This window comes from Suricata suricatta, chromosome 4, assembly GCF_006229205.1.
Source record: "Suricata suricatta isolate VVHF042 chromosome 4, meerkat_22Aug2017_6uvM2_HiC, whole genome shotgun sequence".
Taxonomy (NCBI): Eukaryota; Metazoa; Chordata; class Mammalia; order Carnivora; family Herpestidae; genus Suricata; species Suricata suricatta.
In genome coordinates, this window is record NC_043703.1 from 30554031 (window position 1) to 30576959 (window position 22929).

Genomic DNA, 22929 nt, shown 5'->3' on the forward strand with positions numbered 1-22929 from the left:
ATCATTTACAATACAGTAGTTACAATGACACTCCAAACAGAAAAGCAAAGTAAAAAATCAAAACCCCAACTTCTATTTCATGTAATTAGACTTATACAGAAATTAGAAGGTTAAGTAACAACTAGTTAATCACCTAATTTCACAGCTATCTGAAGTGGCGATCGTTATATAGCAGCTTATCTATGATACATTCAAGATAAATGGTACAATTTATTACTTGCCCATAAGCTAAAACACAGCCTGCTTAATACCTTTCCTTAAAAGCATGCAATATAAACATTTATGGTCACCTTAATGTTTTCAAAGACTGGTAGTAAAATTAATCTAAGTCTAATTTCTAGAATTCCTTTGGTAGTAACATTGAATACGGCTGAGTTAGAATACAACATAAATAGTTAACAATAAATGTGAGAAGGGAAGGTGTAAGAGCAGCAAATCAGTATCAATACACCTGATAATTATAATTTTATTATGATAGAACCTTCTTATTTAGCCTCACTGTTATTCCCGAAGCATCCCTGAAGTGAGCCAAGAAAAGCTTGGTTTCCCTTATTTTAAGTAACCTTGACAGTTACAGCACTAACATCTCACTGGGCAAGGAGACGTGTCCCAGAACCACACCGATAGCAAAAAAGCATCTAGCAGGGGCTCTCTGAGTTCCCGTCCTGGTTCTTCTGTTTACTATTAAGTAACATCGCCAAATTCCTCTCCACCCCTTCCCGGAAATGAGAATGGTAACGCTCTTCTCTTGTAGGTGGGACTTGGGTTCACTCCAATAATCGCCACCGTGAAAATGTGTGCATATCTGCGTCTGTGCTCCTTACAGTTTCCTATATTCTAATTCTAAAAGTAGAATGTATCAGCGCTCTTGATACATGTCTGGAAAGGAATGTGACAAGGTGACTCAAAGTGCCCACCTCAGTGCAGGACACAGCAGCAGCGCCATCCTCCACACTGAGCTCAGCTCCTGCTACAGGCGCTTCCACAGAGCTGCCCCCTTTATGACCACACTCTTAAGGGATGTACAAGATTTCCCCAATTTCTCTATCACACTGTAGATATGTAAGTCGTTTTTGATATTTTCCACTATGAAGAAGCTTTATACATATTCCCCCCATTTTATAGTCTTTTTACAATTACCAAAAGCAAGGATTATTGAGAAAAGTCCTATAATTTTTATGGTAAGCTAATATATATTCATATTAATTTTAAAACTAGGACAAAATTACTTGATAGATATTGCCACATTGCTTTTCAGAACTATACTAGCTTATATTCAATTGATCATTTTGAGTATATACCATTTCACTAAAACATGCCATCATTTTGTAACATTTCAAATTATTTACTGGCTTTGATTAAAAAATAGTATCTTGTGTTGGCACTGGGGTGGCCCAGTCAGTTAAGCATCAGACTTCAGCTCAGGTCATGATCTCACGGTTTGTGGGTTTGAGCCCCGTGTCGGGCATGGTAGTGACAGCACAGAACCTACTTGGGATTCTTTCTCTCTCCCTCTCTGCCCCTCCCCGGCCTGTGCATTCTCTCTCTCTCAAAATAAATGAATATTCTTTAAAACATATATGTACAGTATCTTGTTTTAGCGCAATTATTTATTAATGAAGGTAGATATTTTCTATTTATTTCCAGTAGTGTTTCTTCATTTGTAAAGTATTTAGTCACATCCTTTGCTTATTTGCCTATTAAGGTTTTCAAACATATATCTTACCAATTTATCTGAACTCTAGATAATGTTTAAGTCATTTTGCTTTATACATTTTTTTCTCAGAATGTTGTGACACTATTTATATATAGATTTAAATCTATTTTTTCTGTTTTTTATGTCCTCATTCCTTCAAAATTTAGAATTTTAAACTGCCTCCAAAGATTTTAACTCTTCGATTTTTTTAAATATTTTTTAAATGTTTTTAAATTATTTTTGAAAGAGAGAGAACATGAGCAGGGGGAGGGTCAGAGAGAGAGGGAGACACAGAATCTGAAGACAAGCTCCAGGCTCTGAGCTAGCTGTCAGCACAGACCCTGACACAGGGCTCGAACCCATGAACCATGAGATCCTGACCTGAGCCAAAGTCGGACACTCAACCGACTGAGCCACCCAGGCGCCCCTTAACTCTGATTTTATTTTTTCACCTTTTTATTATCTTAATCTAGGATATTTGGTGGGCTTATAAATTCATTTGTAACCAATTATTTATCCCAATACAATGATATTGAGTGATTCATCTCTTCTCCATGTTTTCATATCTCTTTATCACAAATTTCTATGGGTAGGAATATATTGTGGACCCTGTCCCTATATTTAGATGTATATTTATATATATCTATTTTTTAATGTTTATTCATTTTTAAGAAACAGAGTGCGAGTAGGGGAGGGGCGGAGAGAGACAGAGACACAGAATCTGAAGCAGGCTCCAGGCCTGCTCTGACAGGCTGACAGCAACGAGCCTGATGTGGGGCTCGAACCCACAAACCGTAAGATGGTGACCTAAGCTGAAGTTGGTCACTTACCCAACTGAGCCACCAGGTGCCCCAGTATATACATTTATAAAGAACCCATAGTTCTTAATTACTCTGTTTTGTCATTTTTGTTACATGTGCCAATGTTGGGACCACCTCATTTCACAGAAACTTTTATTTTTAGAATTTTTCCTATTCTCACCTGTTTATTCTTCCCTGTGAACATTAAAATAATACTCATTAAGAAAACCTGACTAGGGGCACCCGGGTGGCTCTGCTGGATGAGCATCAGACTTCAGCTCAGGTCATAATCTCAGTTTGAGAGTCTGAGCCCAGCATAGGGCTCCCTGCTGTTAGCCTCTCTCCTGCTCATGCTCTCTCTCAAAAAAATAAATTCTAAAAAGGTTTTTTTTTAAAAGCCTGACTAGATTTAATATGAATATTGGATTAAAATTATAAATTAACTGACAACTATTACCCTACGTAGAAATATAGCTTATCATTTCATTTCTTAAATCTTAGAGCTTACCATTACATTTTCAACATCCAAGATGAAAACCTCACACATTTCTCTAAAGTAAACAGTGTTCTAAACTTTGTCACTATTGCTTTTACCACCTTAGGTATCGCCTTATTGTATGACTCATGGTTGTCGGTATATAAAAATTCTAGAGATTCTCTCATATAAGGAAATTGTCCTACTTTTAATTGATGTGATACCATTATATTTTGTCCTTTTCAACATACTTATTTAATTTACTTCTCAATACACTGGCTAGGATTATCGTACTGTGACTATTTCATAGTCAACACACGGTTTTCCATGTGCCTATCTGAGAACCTCTATTACATTAAAACTGACTTCCGGAATAACTTCTTACTGATCAACTGTAATAAAATTGCTTATATCCCATACATCTAGCATACACGTTACTTCCTTTTATTTTAGAAAAACCACCATTCTCATTTCTTTCCAGAGGTGTCATCACTGAAATGCTGTATTTTCTCCTCGTAGTGGTTTTATTTAGGCCAGGAAAACCCTGTGGATGACACATGCTGGTTCATGAAACAGGACGGAAGCTTTCTAACTTCAAGTCCGAGGCCGCGATACCAGAAACCCTCTCCGAAATCTGCAGCGAGTCTGTATAACGTGACTACTACAACAGAAGCGAATTTTTAAATCGATGCTTACAAACTAGGCTTCAACTTAATGAACTATCTTCTTAAAATAATGTTTTGTTATACGTGGATAACAAATTACAAAAAAGTGGACTGTGACTCTTAAAAGGAGCACACGTAGATTGGCAATCATAAACTATTGCCATGAAGATAAAGCAGTTTAAAATTTTAAAATTGTATTTATGAACTTGCACACTTGCATCTTTGCCTACTACTGAGTTGTCAAACAATATGGAAACTTCAAAGTTTACATATACTTTATATATTATTATAAATACTATTATATATTATAATGTATATTATTATATTAATATTACTTATAACATTAATGTTAATATATAAGTATTTAAATGTTTAAATATATAAGTTAAATATATTTAAATACATAAATTAAATATATTTAAATATATAAATTTATATATAAATGATATATATTTATGACATATAAATATATGATATATATTCATATATGCATATATAAATATATAATATACTTACATGTAAATTAAGTCTATTTAAATATATAAACTAATATATAAATATTATACATTATATAAATATTATATGCTTATAATTATTTTTATATTTACAAAGTATATTTAAAGTGTGTGTGTATATATATATATATATATACGTATATATATATATATATATATACGTATATATATATATATACACATATACCTGAAGTGAAGCAAAGTCATCTTATTACTTAAATTATAAATGGCTATAATATGGATGAGAATCAGTGGATAGTGTTGGTGTGCTAGAGAGCCACTGTCCTCTTCAGAAAACTCAAAACCAGAAAGAACTCTAAGAAAAAAAGCCTTCCTCATTAAAGAAGGACCTCTGGGCTTCACATGGAACACTGCACAGCCATCCAAAGGCCCACCGACGTCACTGTCATTCAATATGTTAGGGTGTCCAACTCTAACCAAAGACAGTGCTCTCTTGCATTAATGAGAAATGACAACGTTCTTTACTTTGTCCTATGTCTTAGAACAATCATCTGAGTATCCCAAGGAAAATAACAGGAATTGTTTTTAATACACTTTATCCTTCTATCGAATGCATCTTTAACAAAACATAATGTCACTTTTAGGTAGACAGTGTAGCGGTCACATGACAGACATAAATAGAAACAAGATTTGTCAAACCAAATGGTTGAACATCTTGATTCATTCTTTCCAAGCAGCCAGCCACAGGAAAGAAGGCCTGGTAACAATGTGGGAATAGTTCTCTCAATCATTTGAGCCAAGTCTAAAAAGACATAAACTTCTGAGGCATGCCTGACTTGATACAGAGCAAAGACTGGCAATATTCCAGGGATGAGACGTAACCAGAGACACACCCAGAAAATTATCTTCAAATGATCTTCTTACTTCATAAAGAGAATAAAGAATGTTTTCGTTTTAGTATTTCCAAGATTGCTATCGTAAGATGAGTAACCGTGAAATTACCATCTCGTATCACTAGCTCTATATGCCTCAACCAAATACGTTTAGAGAAGAGGAATAATTCTGCTAGAACCACAGAGCGAAAGAGGTTATTAATACTTATGTAGGTGGCAAATCTCATATTTTTAAAAATATGTAGTTAAGGTAGTCCTCATAAACACTTACAAACACTGAAGACAGGGGACTTAATCATTCCCCTAATGAATATGATCAATAGTAAGCAAGAAGTTGAAGCTATCTTACAGACTCTTGTCAATCCTTTTCCTACTGGAAAAATCGCCAAATTAGATTTTGTTCCCATCTCACTGTTTGGTAAAGCCAAGAGAGATTACGTGTCTAAGGTATACAGTAAAAGAATTACTACAACAGGCTTTAACCAGCACCTCATTCTTTAGCCCTCAACTCAATTAGACCTCACCATCGATCAACACTACAGGATACTAAAATGATTAACAGGACAAACGAACTTCAGTAGTCAGTCATATTAAGAGACAATAAAGGCAAATTATCCTCATTACTCGGGTGTCTATCTTGTCTGAAACCTCAGCGCAGAGTATATACCCAATTTAGACTATCTGAAATGTCAGAATACTGCCAGCTGCGTGGAAGCTATAAAAAGCTCACTTCCTCTAACTCTTGACTTTGATATTTCAGAATCCCAGCTCAAAAAGGATAAACTACAACTAATGAATAAAAGACGGCTGAAATTAGATAAAATAAAAACCAAACTCTAATGGTGATAATGAACTAGGATGCCTGGAGATTTTTAACAGGCAACAAGCAGACCCTGTATTTCACAAGAATCCATTTTCCTGGCAGTGAACCAAGCAGAAGTCAGCCTTCTTCTATAAGAAAATGAATTCCAAATTTAAAAATAGCCTAATCATATTTCAGCTAACACTTGAGATCTCTTATGGGTAAAATATTCTCAAAGACAGACAGCTTCCTGTATTTACCATTAATTTAAGAGTTGGGGCTTCTAATACTATACTCTGAACATCAGATTTTGCTTTCCTCGTAGGCATTATAACTCAGGTGGAGGTGATCAAACAGTGACGCCTGCTCAATCATTTCACAGACCAACCATCTAGGCTTTTCTGAGTTATGGATTTATACAGAGTATAGTTACCTAGGCTTTCTTCCCCCAGCATTACACCTTTTAGATTAAATGCTTCAATGACCAGTGGCTGTAAATAATGTGATTCACAATTTCACAATTAAGAGAAAGATTTTTTTTAATTCAAATATGCATTACTTTGATGTCCCTTAATAAACTACAATTGCCAATTACACTAGCTTAATATTTACTTATGCTACTTCTGGAAAACATTCATTTGAAAAAAGAAAACCAAAACATTCATTTGAAGAACACTGGGTACCAAACGCATTGATTAGACTTTACTGGTAAAGCACAAATCCCCCAACTGGTGTTATTCCATCTAGGAAACGATCTGAGAATGAGCTTTTGGAAGCTGCGAATTAAAGTGACTTTTTTAAAGCCAATAGATCTCTGAACATGCATCCAGATGTTTGCTGTGCTTAATCTAATAATACGCATGCGGTCCAAACAGTTTTTCATCAACTCTGAATATCCTCAGTGATAATATGCTCATCCTCTCAGACTGGGCATGGCTTTTAGAAATCACCTCAAATCATTCAGAGATTTGCATACGTTGCATTTTAAATTAAAAACTCCTAGAGTCTCTCAAGTATGTTTAATGACCTTGTCATGCACTCAATGCCCCAAAAAGGGGATCCCTAAAAAGAATTTAAGTAATAATTCATCACTGGAAGTATAAACCCACAAACTGACTTCTTTGAAAAAATCACCAGGGTGCCTCCGTGGCTTAGTCAGTTTAGTGTCCACCTCTGCCTCAGGTCATCATCTCATGGTTCATGAGTTCGAGCCCCGCATTGGGCTCTGTGCCTGGAGCCTGCTCTGAATTTTGTGTCTCCCTCTCTCCCTGCACCTCCCCTGCTTACACTCTGTCTCTCTCTCTCAAAAATAAACAAACATTAAATAAAAGATCATTTGTTTGGGCTAAATGCTCTCACATGTCTACAAACCATTCAGTGCTTCATAGGCTCACTTCCTACCTAATGCTTATCCTGACTTGTACAGCTTAAAATGTACAAAGTTATTTCACTGAAAACCTCTAGATAGTCCATACTCATAGCTAGGGTAACTTTAAGATCACATGCATCCAACCATCATATTCTCCCTTCACCTTCTGAATGAATTAGAACATATTTAAATTTTATAATTTTCAAATTAATACAATTTCCTAATATTGACCAATTAGACTGACCACATGGTCTACTAGAATTAGTTTAAACACTATTTGGCAATGGCACTTCTACATGTGACATCAGAAAAGGACAAGAAACACCCCCTTAAACTTTACTTGGCCCTTCTTCATATGCTTGTTCTATTATGTATCAGGTTGAACCACATGAAATAGACATTTCTATAGGTCACAAATGGTTGAATATCAATAACTTCATCTGGTTCAACTTTATAACATGTTTCTAACGCAGAAAAAAGTGTGAACATCTACCAAAAGAGCTGATGAGAGAGAGACTGTTATCTACATGCCATCTTTCTAGCAAGGACTTACATTTATGCGAAGTTTGATAGTTTATAAAAACCTTAATGTATGTATTATGGAACTTTGCAACTCTGTGAGCTAGGCAGATCAGATATGCTGATCTCTGCTTCACAGATGAGAAAATAAGGCTCAGATGTTAAATCAATTGCTCAAATATCCAAATGTAATGGGGTAAGGATTCAAACCTAAGCCCTTTGACTGATATTTGCTGCAGACAATGTTCTTTTAAGACGATAATCTAAGTCATCTAAATACAAGTACATATACGCCCAGTGTTTGCTTCGGAACAGATTCCATAAATACCTATGTGATAAGTGTTTAGATTGGAGTACTTAAGCCCTTTCAAAAACGTGTGTGCATACTCAAGTACATTCTTACAATTTATTTGCTCACTTCTGAACCTGCACCCTCACCCAAGACTTCATCATTACATCCCAGGTCTGCCTCTCCCTTACCCCCAAAGGTCACAGACCTGGCTAACTGCACTCTGCATCCACAGAAGGACAAAACAGTACACCAAACATATGATGCAGACCTCAGACCACCTAGCATGCCAGAAGCCGGGTTTACTTGTGATAACCAGAATCCGGGGTTCGATTTTCAATAAGCTATTAACTGAATGTGACTGACCCGTGACTCAGCCTGGTTGCAGTAATGTAATGCCTCTACTTAAAGCTTAAAAGAAAAACTTGCTACTGCCTAAATCTGCTCTACAAGCATCACTATTTATTGGTGGAAAAAAAAACCTTTTTAATAACTTCCAAGCCAGGCAATTCCATACGTTAGAATATTCAGAGTAAGGGAGAGCCAGTGCAATGTAACACAGCTTCCTCCTCAACTACCCACCCCTACTGGCCCATCAAGAAATTACAGAATCTGTCTTGTTTACTAATTTAAAATAATATATATTTCACCAATGCTATCTTTAGATGCAGAGACTGATAGCCCCTTCCTGCTGTCTGGTACTGTACGGGTGTCAATTTGCAGAGATCAAATGTCACTTGTTACCAAGAAAACAGATCTGTGACTAAGGTGGCTGTGACGACAACTCACAACACACACACACACATGCACACACACACACACCCCTTTGCTTTGGAAGAATGTTTTACGTGCTTTAAATACTTACTCACACAACAGAACACCATTCTCTAGAGAAGCTCGAAAATCCTTTGTTTCAAAATTCTTCTCTGTTACTGCCTGCAAGACAGATTTGGGTATTAATTTTCTCTCAATCAGGGTTAACACACAAGCAAATTCAGCATGAGATTAATTAATATGCATCTAATGTTATACTTGAAGGAAGTACATATATCACCAAAAGTTGTTCCGTATAGGAGATTACATGTGGTTGTAAGTTACAAAGAGAGAGATTAACCATTTTAGTATGAACAAATAAAAAAATAAGAAAAAAACCACAATAAGAGTTTTCTGTAATGTAACTATCTAATGGTTGATCACCAAAAGCTAGAAGCTAAATTTCTAATATATTTTCTATAGAAATCCTATGGGTAAATAAAACCAGATTAAAATATAAACTTCAAATACCAACCATATATGCACATCACTAACATCAATCCCATCCTTATATTCCTCAAGTTTCATGGCAAAGCTAACTAGCAGAGGACATGACTCTCCTTAAACAGATTCATGAAATGGACGTTACTTGTGTCATGAGCTCTTTACCAAAACATCATAGAAAGAAGGCTATTAAATCCTGACACAGAGAGATAAAAGACAGATATGGAAGATGGTGCATATTTTAAACAGACAATCCCCCCCTTAAGGCTATAACATATGAACAGGCCACCTACAGTTATCACAACCCATGTTCCTTAGCAAAACCACTTGAAAAACATCTACAGAGTGGAGTGGCTGGGAGGAAAGAGGACCTTGCAGAGGATAGAGTAGCAGAGAAAATGGAGGCCCCAGTGGGAAAAAACTGGCCCGAGAATGACTCCGGAAACCGGCTCCCCAGCTAACGGTGCGGGCAGAGTGCCCTGCAGGAGCAGCGACACCCGCAGCCCTAGACATGTGCCCAACACCTGCGAGGGTCCCCGCTCCACCTGCCACTTCAGGGGAAATCCGATCTTGGAAATCTGATTTGGGAAGTCCCTAATCCTAAACCCTCCTCATGTCCTCACTCACACTGCTAGGTCTGCAGCCCACCTAGAGCCCTGTATGCCTTCCCCATCTTTTCCATGATGCCCAGCATTGCCATCGCTAGACATATTACCCACTAAATACAAAACAGCAGTTGTTTTTAGAATAAAAGTTAGTTTCTCATAAGCTGGTTCTATAAATATGGACGGGAGCCTGGGCCAGGAGGTAATACACTCAAACACGAGAAGTAGAAGATCCTTTCCTATGTACAGCATTAATCTACAGAAAGGCTACAATGCTGCATGAATTAAACATTTGCTGATTGTCTCTGTTACAGGCACTTACCTGGATACTGGGTCGAGATCTAAAGGAAAAAATGCAGGAAGCTCTTCCCTCAAAGACCTCAGTCACATAAGTAAGACCCAAAGTATAAAAATGCAATAAAACATCTCTAAATGGAGTGGTACACTCCTTTGGGAAAAACCTTGAGTGGCCCATGGATTATCCCAGGTACCCCATGTAGCACAAACTCTCTTGAATTTTCCCGCAAATAGATCCAAAACTAACTCAAGATGGGAATTGATCTCAACCAGTAAAAACACACTAACATCTCATTTCCTGAAAACTCCTATCCAAAGCCAAAAAGGCACGAAAAAGTCCCAAGAACATCCAAAACAGAGGTCAAAATCCATTCTGTCTAGTCATAAGACAGCCCCTCAAAGCCACCAATACCTGATTATCCACCACTGACACAATCTGGCAATTTAAGTTCCCTTATTAACCTTGATTAGAAGCACTGAGTTACAAGACAGAAAGGTTGTTCCTACTGACACATGGATAGCAGTGGAGAGTGACAGTCAACGACCCTGGAAGGGACCAATCAAGAGGGTATGGCAGCAAATGATGGAATGGAAAGAGAAAGGGCTCGTGTCAGACAAAAAAGTAGGTTCATATCCCACTTTCGTTACCTAAGAGCTGTGTGATCTTAAGCAAGTTAAATAACCTTTCTGAACCCATCTACTCATTTCAAGCAAGGAAAATATCACCTACTTATTAGCTTATAATGGCCAAGATGCTATGCAATCAAATACTTGAGGGTACTTAACAGCCATGAAGCTTAACCTCTTTCCAGGCACTGACCTTCAAGTAAGCATTCTGACAACACACTCTGATAGTTAGCCCTCAAAGGAGTATCTCTGCACCATAAAGAAAGTTGAGTGACATTCAGAATATTAAGTAGAAATAATAAAATATATAGAAATATTCAGAAAACCCAACTATCCAAAATGATTTTTTTCCCCAAAAAGACTACAGAAAGGCAAAAATCGTGGTATATAGATTTTAGTGTACTCTTGTGTATATATATGTATATATATAATGTTTATCAAAATAAATACTGATAATATAAAACCAGACTCCATTTATACTGTCTTCATAAAGAAGACAGAATATAAAAGATAAACTAAGATTTCTAAGTAAGTCTGGCATATTCTATACATTACTGAAGGTATTATAAAACAATGCCACCATTCCAGAAGGCGATTTGGGATATGTATTTGAAGTCTTAAATATGCATCGTCTGAGACACAGCAAGTGCAGATCCAGGACTTTATACTAAAATTGCAGGACAAGAGCACAAAGACACGGCAGGATCGTTTCACGGCACTATATGTAACAGCAACAATTACAAACATCCTGAATGCCCAATAAGACGTGTGTTAAATTGGGATGTAACCATAAAACAGACTTCACATGAAATTTAAACTCATGTCATGAAAGGAGATTACTTGTAAAGAATACTTAACGTAGGGGCGCCGGGGTGGCTCAGTTGGTTAAGCTCCCAACTCTTGATTTTGGCTCAGATCATGATCCCAGGGTCATGGGATGGAGCCCTGCATCAGGCTCCGCACTGAGCATTGAGCCAGCTTAGGATTCATATTCTCTCTCTCTCTCTTTCCTTCCTTCCCTCCCCCCAACCCCTGCCCTGCTCACATGCTTTGTCTCTATAATTTTAAAAATTTAATTTAATTTAATAAAAGAATAATTTACTAATTATAAAGTAATTTATGGAATACATGGAGTATACCAATTACTATAACTATATAGTATGTATTATATAATAAATATGAAATAAATATATTAACAGTAATTGATTCTAAATGATAGAATTACAGCTTTTTTAAATACAATTTTGCTTATTTCAATTTTTGTAACAACCACAGATGTTTCTTGGGCAATATATATACAAATTAACATTTTAAGAAATTGGAAATGATCAGAAACCATCAGATTTATGTCAATTTTCTTTTTTTTTTTTAACATTTATTCATTTTTGAGAGAGAGAGACACAGCATGAGCAGGGGAGGGGCAGAGAGTGAGGGAGACACAGAATCTGAAGCAGGCTCCACACCCTGAGCTGTCAGCACAGAGCCCAACGCAGGGATCGAACTCACGAACCTTAAGATCATGACCTGAGCTGAAGTCAGAAGCTTAATCAACTAAGTCACCCAGGTGCCCTGATTTAGGTTAATTTTCTATATCTCCTATATTTAAAGATTAGGGAAATTTTTATGCTTAGGTAGTTTTTCTCATTATCTACACAATCCACAAATTCCTTATACTTAATAATCCTTAATTTTCCCTTCACTAGTAAGAAGATTGAGGCTCAGAAAGTTAACTTCCTAGAAGATTACAGATCCACCCACATATAACCAATACCAAAAACCCACAGCATTTTATAAATACTCAGCAAGAAAGTATTCCAACTGCATCACACACTAAATGTTCCCTAAACTAAAAAAATTCGGTTGTCTTCAATCTACTAAATTAGTGTATGTCATCATATAATATGCCCTTTAAAATAATCCTCCACTGTTCTGGATATAAAAGAACTCTGTAAGTTAAAAATGTTCCATTAATTTTGTATAATGTTCCTGGATAAAAGAAATCTGAATCTTAATACATAAACATAATGATTATATGTGTGAGAGAGACAGAAAGAACATGGCACTTGAAATATTAATAAAATGAAAATTTATCCTTAAGCGGTTTAAGAGATTCCCTGGGCATTTTCATGAGCATTTCAAAATAGTCATACTGTATATGCTAGCTACCTTACCCTCAGGAACTCAAAACATCTGTTTATTGTAAAGTAAAAATTTTTAATTAGCAAATTATACATCTGTAAATATAAACTCATCTAAGACTCATCCTAAGGAACTAAATCAAAAAAGGTTTTCCTAGCATTTTAAACCACAAAAAGAGGGGCGCCTGGGTGGCTCAGTTGGTTAAGCGTCTGACCTCAGCTCAGGTCATGATCTCATGGTTCGTGGGTTCGAGCCCTGCATCAGGCTCTGTGCTGACAGCTCAGAGCCTGGAGCCTGCTTCAGATTCTGTGTCTCCCTCTCTCTCTGACCCTCCCCCTGCTCACACTGTTTCTCTCTCTCTCTCTCAAAAAATAAAAATAAAAGACATAAAAAAAATTTAAACCACAAAAAGAAAGTATAAATTTATAGCAGGAATTTTTGATCTATAGTGGCTAGCTGGGCCACATTCCTTAAGAAACCTACAATATTGCATCTACCCCTGCCAGGTGAGGCCAGCTCAGGAATTCCTGCCCTGCCATTGTTTCCCTGTAACTTTGGACAAGCCAGATTAACCTTCTTAGTGTTCCCATTGTGCCATGGAGATAGAAATTACCCACCTCATAAGGTTACTGAGAATTAAATGCCATAAACTATGAAGCACTCAACACTTGCCTGATACAGGAGGAGCACCAACAAATGTTAGCTGGTATAATCAGCCATTACTATCCATCTGTAGAATGAAGATAATAAGTTTCATCTTATCTGACAAACAAAAGTCTGTTTTGCCAGACATAACATCCTTTAATTAAAGGAAGAAGCTGATTTATGACGTTATAAAAATCCACTAGAGGGGCGCCTGGGTGGCTCAATCGGTTAAGCATATGACTTTGGCTCAGGTCATGATCTAACAGTCTGTGGGTTCAAGCCCTGTGTCAGGCTCTGTGCTAACAACTCAGAGCCTGGAGCCTGCTTCAGATTCTGTGTCTCCCTCTCTCTCTGCCCCTCCCCTGCTCACACTCTGTCTCTCTTTCTCAAAATAAAATAACGACATAAAAAAAAAAAATCCACCAGACTACCTTCTATATCCCTAAAATTGTAAACATTATAGAAATCTGTAAAGGAACTCAAAATACAATGAAGGTGACTTGTTAAAAAATGTAATCATACCTTAAAATATAAACCCATGCTTATTTTAAGAATAACTCAGTGTGGAAAGAAATTCCAGAAATTTGAAAGAACAGGTAATCTAGGAGTTCTAATCTAACAATTACTATTGTGTTCAATAATTTTGAACCTTACTCATTAGTAAATTATTTGAGGTGTGATACCTTTTACATAATGACGGTGTGATTCATAGGAGCTAAATAAATAAAGACTATGTGTTTCGCTCGTAAGCTAACAGAAGTCAACACAAACAAGAGTAATAATCACCGTGTAGTCAAACAGCCACACCTCGCCTTCTATAAAGACTTGGTTTGTTCCAACTTTTTTGTGCCCCTTTCCACACTTCCCTAATGCAGCTAAATAAAACCATTACCTGAACAAACGCGAGAGGTACATCAGACAAAAAGGCCTGGGCTTTAATCCTGGACCCATCTCACTCAACGTACTTTTGACAAGCCTCTGCTCAGTCCCCTAACTGACACAAAAACAAGGAAGACGGAGACTGGCCCTATCGACTTGATAGTACACAAATGATATGTAGAAATAGCTGAGCCCTCTACAAATAAACAAACAAACAAACAAACTACACCCTAGAGTCCAGGCTAGTGCTTCCTCCAGCCCGGTGTCCCCTGTGCTGACGGGCCATCCTATGGGAAAGAAGCGAAGAAGCCACAGGACCAAGGAGGCGGCTCCTGGGCGAGAAGCTTCCTGCGCAGTTAATCACCCTCCAGAGCCCAGTAAGGGTGGAGCCGCGCGCCAAAAGCCGACTCTCCAGAAACGCACCGCTGCCAAACCTGTCTTTCCACCGTAGCCTCCAGAGAAGCCCACAACAGGAAGTTTTCAAAGGGCATATTTTGTGAAAGAAAGTATCAGCTAAGCATACAGGCAATAAGTGCAAGTTCACAGATTTCAACAAAGCCATTTCTGTTGCTATGAAATGTTTTAATTTAATAAACAAATGGGAGTTACCCTCACACCTTCTATTGTTTATGGTTTTATTTTAATCCTATGGCTGGATGATTTTTCCCAGCAATGTAAGCAACACGTTTCTCCAAGCTGCATCTTTTCTCCATTCCAATTCTGACCGCATAATCCATGTGACTTAAATCTGAAACTTCTCAAAGACCACTTCATACCAGACTGGTTACCAGCAAAACACCCACTAATGCAAGTCAACAGACACTCGTCTCGTTTAAATTTTCAATTCCTTTTAGGGGCACCTGGGTGGCTCAGTTGGTTGAGCGTCCAACTTCACTCAGCTCGGGTCATGATAATGAGGTTTGTGAGTTCGAGCCCTGCATCGGGCTCTGCACTGACAGCTTGGAGTCTGGAGCCTGCTTCAGATTCTGTGTCTCCCTCTTTCTTTGCTCCTCCCTACTCATGCTCTGTCTCTTTCTCTCTCTCTCAAAAATAAATTTAAAAAAAATTTTTTTTCAATTGCTTTTAAGCAGCCATGTAAAAAATGTTTAGGATCCAAAAATTGCTCTCAATAATATTTTTGTGTGAATCACGGTGTAAAAACACAGTGCCCATTTGAGCTTGTTTTAAAAACAAAAACTAGGCTATGGGCTTTAGTTGGTTCCAAATGGAGTTACATATTAACTGGTTGATCAACTACTAGATCATATTTAAGATACACATATGATCATCATCATGCCACTCATTTCAACCTAAGTAATGCAAAAACAAAACAAAGCAAAGCAAAACAAAACAAAAACAAAACCCAAGGAACATTTACCACCAGCAGTCACTGTGGAACACAGGACCCACATCATGAAACAATTCAAAAAAGATGGGTCTGCCCTAATTTTTCCATTTAGGGAAATGACTGAGTGCTCGCCTTTGAGTGAGAGAGCCCACATCAGGCCTTGTTTCCATAGCCGGAAGCCCCAGGCAGGAGCACCTTAAGGAGCTGCCATGCTTCTCAGTCACTGTCTAAAGCTGTCAAAGAATTAAAAACACCTCTCTCTCCTTTCTTCCATTAAAAATCACTTTTTAAATTTTTTTAATGTTTATTTATTTTTGAGAGAGAGAGAGAGAGAGCACGCGCGCACAGGATAGGGGCAGAAAGAGAAAGGGACACAGAATCTGAAGCAGGCTCCAGGCTCTGACCTATCAGCACAGAGCCCAACATGGGACTCGAACCCACAAACCGCAAGACCATGACCTGAGTAGAAGTCGGATGCTTAACTGACTGAGCCACCCAGGCGCCTCCATTAAAATTCATTTTTAAAGCAACCACAACTCCACAGTACAGGTCCAATTTTTATACCTATCATGGTTTATGATACAGTAACTTACTGGTCACACACACCAAAAACTTACAAAGACTGAGTCACACAATCAAAAACATTAGGTAAAAACTAAACATAATTTAAATAGAACAAATGTCTACCTGCTAGCTCCTTTCCTAGAATAAAACTATTGAAAAGGTTATTCACATTGTTAGAGAAGCCAGTCCTTCCCAAAAGGATGGGCTTTGCCCTTCTGAAAGTACCCTAGTACTGTGTCCCACAGAGAAAGGAACTTGGAGACAAAGAGGAGGAGATGGGAAACACACGCTCCTTCTTTGTGTCATCTAGAGTGAATCTCTGAAATCCCCAGGCCTCCGTCTTCTCTGCTATGAATCAGGTACCCAGATTATGATGGCCAACACTTAATTCTGCTTCCTTTGTACACAATCCCCCTTAACTGTCACAGTGACCCTATGTGGTAGGAGCTCTTGCCCCATTTTTACATGACGAAACAGAGTTACAGTATGGTCAAATGGGTTGAGATCTAGGTCAGTAAGTAGCTCCCTACCTAACAGGCAGTTGAGTATCAAGTCCAAATGTCCATCATCTATCACTGCATGGAGTGAACTTTGCGATATAATTAGAAACCCAGCCCAGCCCTGACCAGTCTACACTGCAGAGTCTCAAGGGCAGAACTGTCTCACCCAATTTCTCTTTGGTTGAAATACAGCATACACATACTAGTCACTTATGTGAAATTTAATTATTACTCTTCCTATGAATATTTTACACTATGAACATTGTAAGCAAAAAAGAGCAAGACCAAAACCAACCAAACAAACAAACAAAAAAAAACCTGATGGCTACATTTCAAATGTGTGGGGTAGGGGATGATAGCAGGGAGGTGGGGAGTGTTTTGGAGGAAGAATCTGCCTCAGTTCCTGGTATAACTTGTTAAATCAGGCTACTACTCCACAAGAGTGAGCCCATTCTAGTTTTGCCAATAGTTTAAAAGGAAACACATTCTTCTACATGCCTCCCGTGGAGAGATCCCCTCCTTGAATCTGGGTGGGGCTTGTGAGGGCTTCACTCAAGTGAGGATGGTACAAGTGACATTACGGGACTTCTGAGGCTGGTCATAAAAGGCCAGCAGTTTCTGCCCGTTTGTTGGAACACTAGATATCAGAGCCATTAGCTGCCATGTAAGAAGTATGTGGCTGCCCCAAGGCCACCCTGCTGTGATGAAGCCCCAGCCACAAGGAGAGGCTACTAAGTAGGCAGTCCTTTGACTTCCCAGCTTAGCCCAGGCGTCCACCCAGATGCCAGACTTGTGATAAATAAGATTTTACATGATTCTAGCCCCCAGACACAGTGATTTCCCAATCCAGAGAGGGAGCAAAATAAAATGATGGCTGTTTTATTCCACTACATTTTGCTGTAGTTTATTACATAGCGATGGGTAAAGAACAACTCCCTACCTCTGCCTGATTTTCTTCATAGCTCTTATTATCTATCACATATTTTATTTTTCTTCATTGCCCATCTCTGACTCCTCTTGCCCACTAAAGTGTAAGGTGTCTGAGGGCAAGGACTTTTGTCTTTCTGTTCCCTGCTGCCTTCCCAGAAGCTAGAACAAGCCCCAGCACACTGTGGGCACACCGGGAATATAACTAGAATCAATGAAATCAGAGTCCAATAAAGAATAGATACCAAAAAAAAAAAAAAAAGAGGAAACACAAGAATCCATGAAAACATATCTCTCTGGTGACGCACCTTTTCAAAAGGGAATATTCCTGAACAGGAGTGCTGACTCCAAATGGCACGTGCCCTCCAGTGTTCATAGCAGCACTGTCAACAACAGCAAATTACGGAAAGACTTCAAATGTCCATCAACTGCTGAATGGGTAAGAAGATGTGGCATATGTATATATAACAGAATCCTACTCGGTGATGAAAAAGAATGAAATGTTGCCATTTGCAACAACATAACTGGACCTGGAGGGTATTACGCTAAGCAAAATAAGTCAATCAGAGAAGGATATCCCATGATTTCATTCATATGTGGAATCTGAGAAACCTAACAGAAGATCTTAGGGGAAGGGGACAAAAAAAAAAGGATAAAAGCAGAGAGGGAGGCAAACCGTAAGAGACTCTTAAACCTAGAGAAGAAACTGAAGGTTGATGGGGGTTGGGGAGAGGGGTGGGTGGGGAAAATGGGTGACGGGCATTAAGGAGGGCATATGTAGGATGAGCATTAGTTGTTGTATCTAAGTAATGACTCACTGGATTCTACTCCTGAAACCAAGATTGCACTGTATGTTAACTAACCTGAGAACAAATTTTAAAAAATGTTTTAAAAAGGGAATATTCATGGATGAAATGTTAAAAGTTGAAAGCTTGTCACCACTATGGATTTGCTACCTGAAATTTTATCCAGACTAAACAATATGTTGTAATTTAATTTTTTCCATTTATATTATTTCTTAATTTTAACAAAGATACTAAGAACGTACCCAATTATTCATTCAAAAATCATGTAATTACAGTCACCATGCACGTACATGGCATGATGCTTGGCACTAGGAATATAAAAAGTCAGATGAAGCAATCCTTGGAAATCCCTCTTTAAAAATCTAACCCTGTTTTGAAGTGCATAGTCAAAATGCTATTTAAGCCTGGGCATCTAAAATGTGGTTAACCTTCTGAATTACAGCTTGTTCTTGGTAAACTTATCCTGTATATTCAGCAAATGACATTGCTCTAAGCAACATAATTCTCAGGTCACTGGCCTCTCTTAAGATTTGGCATCATACTACATAATATCCTGGAGCGAACTAGGGCTGTTTTTGCCAATACTAATATCAGAGTTTGATAGCAAATCCAAACTCTCAGTCTTCCAAAACAGTGGTAATCAAAATTGCACAAATCACTGAATTCTAAATGGAATGCAAAAGTCTCTTAATGGTCAAAAACCTAAACCTCTCTCCTGCCCCCACGGTCCCCTTCAGCCCGGAGTCTCAGTGGCTCGTGTAAGTTACACCTCCCACTTCCCTTTCTCTTGGGAAGGACCCAAGGTCCTCATAAAGCCAGGAAGGGAAAAGAGCAAAATGCAAACTTCCCAGATACATTCTCAGATCATTAAAAGCCAACTATCTTTATAAACACTCAAAATTCTCACTCAATCATCATTAGGCCAAATGTCAATTACACTCAGATTTAGAAGTGCAAAAAAAAATGAGCTTAAACATAATTTCTGATACAGAAGTGGCCACTTCTCTCTACAATTACCAACTCGTAGCATACAGTCTCAAATTATTTTGGCTAAAACAATTATTAATAAGCCAAAAATGCAAAGCAACTGGAAAGAACTAAATAAAACCAAAGGAAGAAGAAGGTACGCCTCAGGGCTGACAGTTTACGTGCCCTGGTTTCATCTAGATACCAAATCCAAGAAAACCTATCAGCAGCTGCTTAAGTTCACTGAAAACATCCCACCCACATGTGCTCAGGTTTTACAGCTAAACTCTGTTCAGTTAACGATCACAAAAACTACTTCTAAAGGGTAAAGTATAAAGTATATTTTGTCTATAAATACAGGTTCATGCTCCAATTTATGCTGTTGCAGACAATAAGAAAAATACTCAAGGGGGAAAAAGTCTACAAAAAGCCTAGTCTAGGGCATAAATTGTTAGTTTTTTCTAGACCAAGGAGTTTCTAAACAACTAGCACACAAGGCACACATAGATATGAACATCCATTATCAGGATATTTTAAGTATAGTTCAAATGCTTAATATAATCATGGGTTCTCAAGAGTCAAGAGACGTTCTTTTTTGCAGAAATGTCTCACACACACATTAGCAAGTCTCAACAATTATCTGCTTATCTCCCAGAGAATTACTATGAGAGTCATCACTGTGGGAAACATTCATTTGGGGAAATAGTGTGTCTATATTACAGGTAGGAGTCACTACTTATTTTATATGAACTTCAAATTGATAGTTACACACCCTGGCACCAATGCTAAAGCACAGTCTCCCGTGTCAGTTTCGTATTAAGGAACGGAGCTGAGGTGAGCCCTAACGCAGGAGTCCCGTAAATGACTCCTGATGGATTCCCACCGCAAGCTAGCAATGCAGTCCTTCCCACCCATTTGTCTACCTTCCTTCCCCTCAACAATGAATTTCTAGGAAGCAAAGAGATAGTCACAATATATTCCTAAGCACATGCCCAAGAGAAATAAAAACATGCCCACACAAAAACTTGTCTATGAATGTTCACAGCAGCATTACTTATATTAGCCAAAGCATAAAAAAAATCCAAATGTCCACCAACTGCTGAATGAATAAACAGTACAGCATAACCGTACAACAGAGTATCATTCAGCCATAAAATACAATGGAGAATACATGATAAAACGTGGATAAACCTTGAAAAACATACAGCTAGAGGAAAAGAGCCAGACACAAAAAAATCACATATTATGTGATTCCATTTGATGTGAAATGTCCAGAATAGGCAAATCCAGAGAGACACAGAGTAGATAAGCGGGTGCCAGAGGGTTAGGGGAATAGAAAAATGGGGAGTGATCATTAATGAGCATAAGGTTTCTTTTGGAATGATGACAATATTCTGAAATTAAACAGGGGTGATGGTTGCACAACTCTGAATACACCAAAAACCACTGAATTGTATACTTTAAAAAAGTGAATTGTACAGTATGTGAATTACGTCTCAATAAATATGTTCTTTATAAAAAGCTCAAATGGTACACCTAGAAATTTGTGCATTTTGCTGAAAGTTAATAAAGATGACTTTTAAAAAGATAGTTCTTCAAGGCCTTAGACACTATCCATACCCCATACACGAAAGACGATAAACGGAGTTCAGCCAATAGAGTAGCTTCTGTACTCTAAATGCCCACCTCCCTTAAAAAGTTATACATAATTTCATAGTCTAAGTCCATAGGTCTAAGTTTCCAAAGTGAAGTTTCCCCTACCTGACATAGAAATGTTTGAATATTAAATTATGATTTTCCTTTTATATTTGTATCTATCCTTCGGTTTTTAAATGCTTCATCTTCGCATTGTATCTAAATAATTCCACAACCTTAAGTTTTCTTATGTGTATCTACACCCTTTTTTGATAATTTCCTTTACTTATACGGTTTCAAAGCAGAAGACACACTCAGAGTGCACGAAGAGGGCCACAGCAAATGAGTTTATACACTTCCACATTAACTCCTGCGGTAAACTAATTACAGTCCCAACAACAGAATGGTTGGGAAATCAGTTTTCCTCAAACAACCTGTGGGAACAAAAGTTCCTCCTAATTCTCTCCGTGGTCGTAACAGATCATAACAAAGCTTCCAGTTTATTCATGTCAAAAATAAACATGGGGGGGAATCTGGGTGACTCAGCTGGTTAAGTGCCCAACTCTTGGTTCCCACTTAGGTTATGACCTCAGAGCTCCAAGTTCAAGCCCTGCATCGGGCTTTGCGCTGATAGCTCGGAGCCTGCTTGGGATTCTCTCTCTCCTCCTCTCTCTCTGCCCATCCGGCCCCCAAATAAATTTTTAAAAGTAAATATGTCGATGGCTCCATACCGTATCTAATTATTAGTTTAAAAGTCCTTGACTGGAGTACCTGGGAGGCTCAGTCAGTTAAGTGTCTGACTTTGGCTGTCATGACTTCACGGTTCATGAGTTTGAGCCCCACAATAGGCTCTGTGCTGACAGCTCAGAGCCTGGAGCTTGCTTCAGATTCTGTGTCTCCCTCTCTCTCCGCCCCTCCCCTGCTTGTGTGTGTGCGCATGCACACTCACTCACGCTCTCTCTCTCTCTAAGAAATACATAAACCTTAAAGAAAGAAAGTCCTGACTAATAATTTTATTTCTCTTTATTGGAATCAAGTGTTTCAAGGCTACAAAGGTTGAAGCACTGAGAACAACTTAACACTATTGAGACACAAAAAGAGTGGTATATGTGCCCCTTTTTAGGGAAATAGAGGGAAGACCCTGCCCAAAAGAATGAATGACATTGTTTTACTCAAAAAAAATGATCAGTGATCTTGAGAGCTGGACCTCAGGAAGTCAGCATGACTCCCCTCACGCCATGTTGCTGGCCCCCTCTGGCCCACTGCACCTCTCACTCCTGTCTACCCCCTGACACTCACAGCGCTGTGCAGCAAACGTGTATTCGCATTTATGACTCACCTACCTGCCCAAGTTCCTAAAGGAAATGATCACAGCCCATAAGCTGACTCCAACCTGTAGACATGTTTTGTTTGGCCCACACGACTTGCTGAAGTTGGGAAACAGAAAACAAAGTTCTGGATTGCTAGCTTCTCTTTAAAAAAGAAACCATCTGACCACACAGGCCATGCATGACCTCACAGCCCCAACAGGCTGCCCCTGAGTCCATGACACACTTTCCAGACAGGGACAACCCTACGCTCCTGTGTCGGCTGACACGGGCCCTTTCTCGCTCACGTACACAACCGGGCTGGCCCCTGCAGGCATGCCCCTTTGAAACTACTGAGGTTTTTCATTTTATCCTCAAGGCCTAGGACAACCCCTGCCCTGAAGGAAGGACGCTTGCTTGCTTGCCGACTCAGAAATTAGCAT

At 38.4% G+C, this 22929-nt stretch overlaps 1 protein-coding gene across 1 annotated transcript in view; it reads right to left on the reverse strand.

Annotated features, from left to right (window-relative positions):
• The window catches only part of LMO7 (LIM domain 7), a 192490-nt gene that overhangs the window by 114172 nt on the left and 55389 nt on the right, over positions 1-22929 (reverse strand). Inside the window, exon 2 of the mRNA XM_029936595.1 lies at positions 8850-8920. The gene's annotated coding sequence lies outside the window, so the exon portion shown is untranslated. The remainder of the gene's footprint in view (positions 1-8849; positions 8921-22929) is intronic.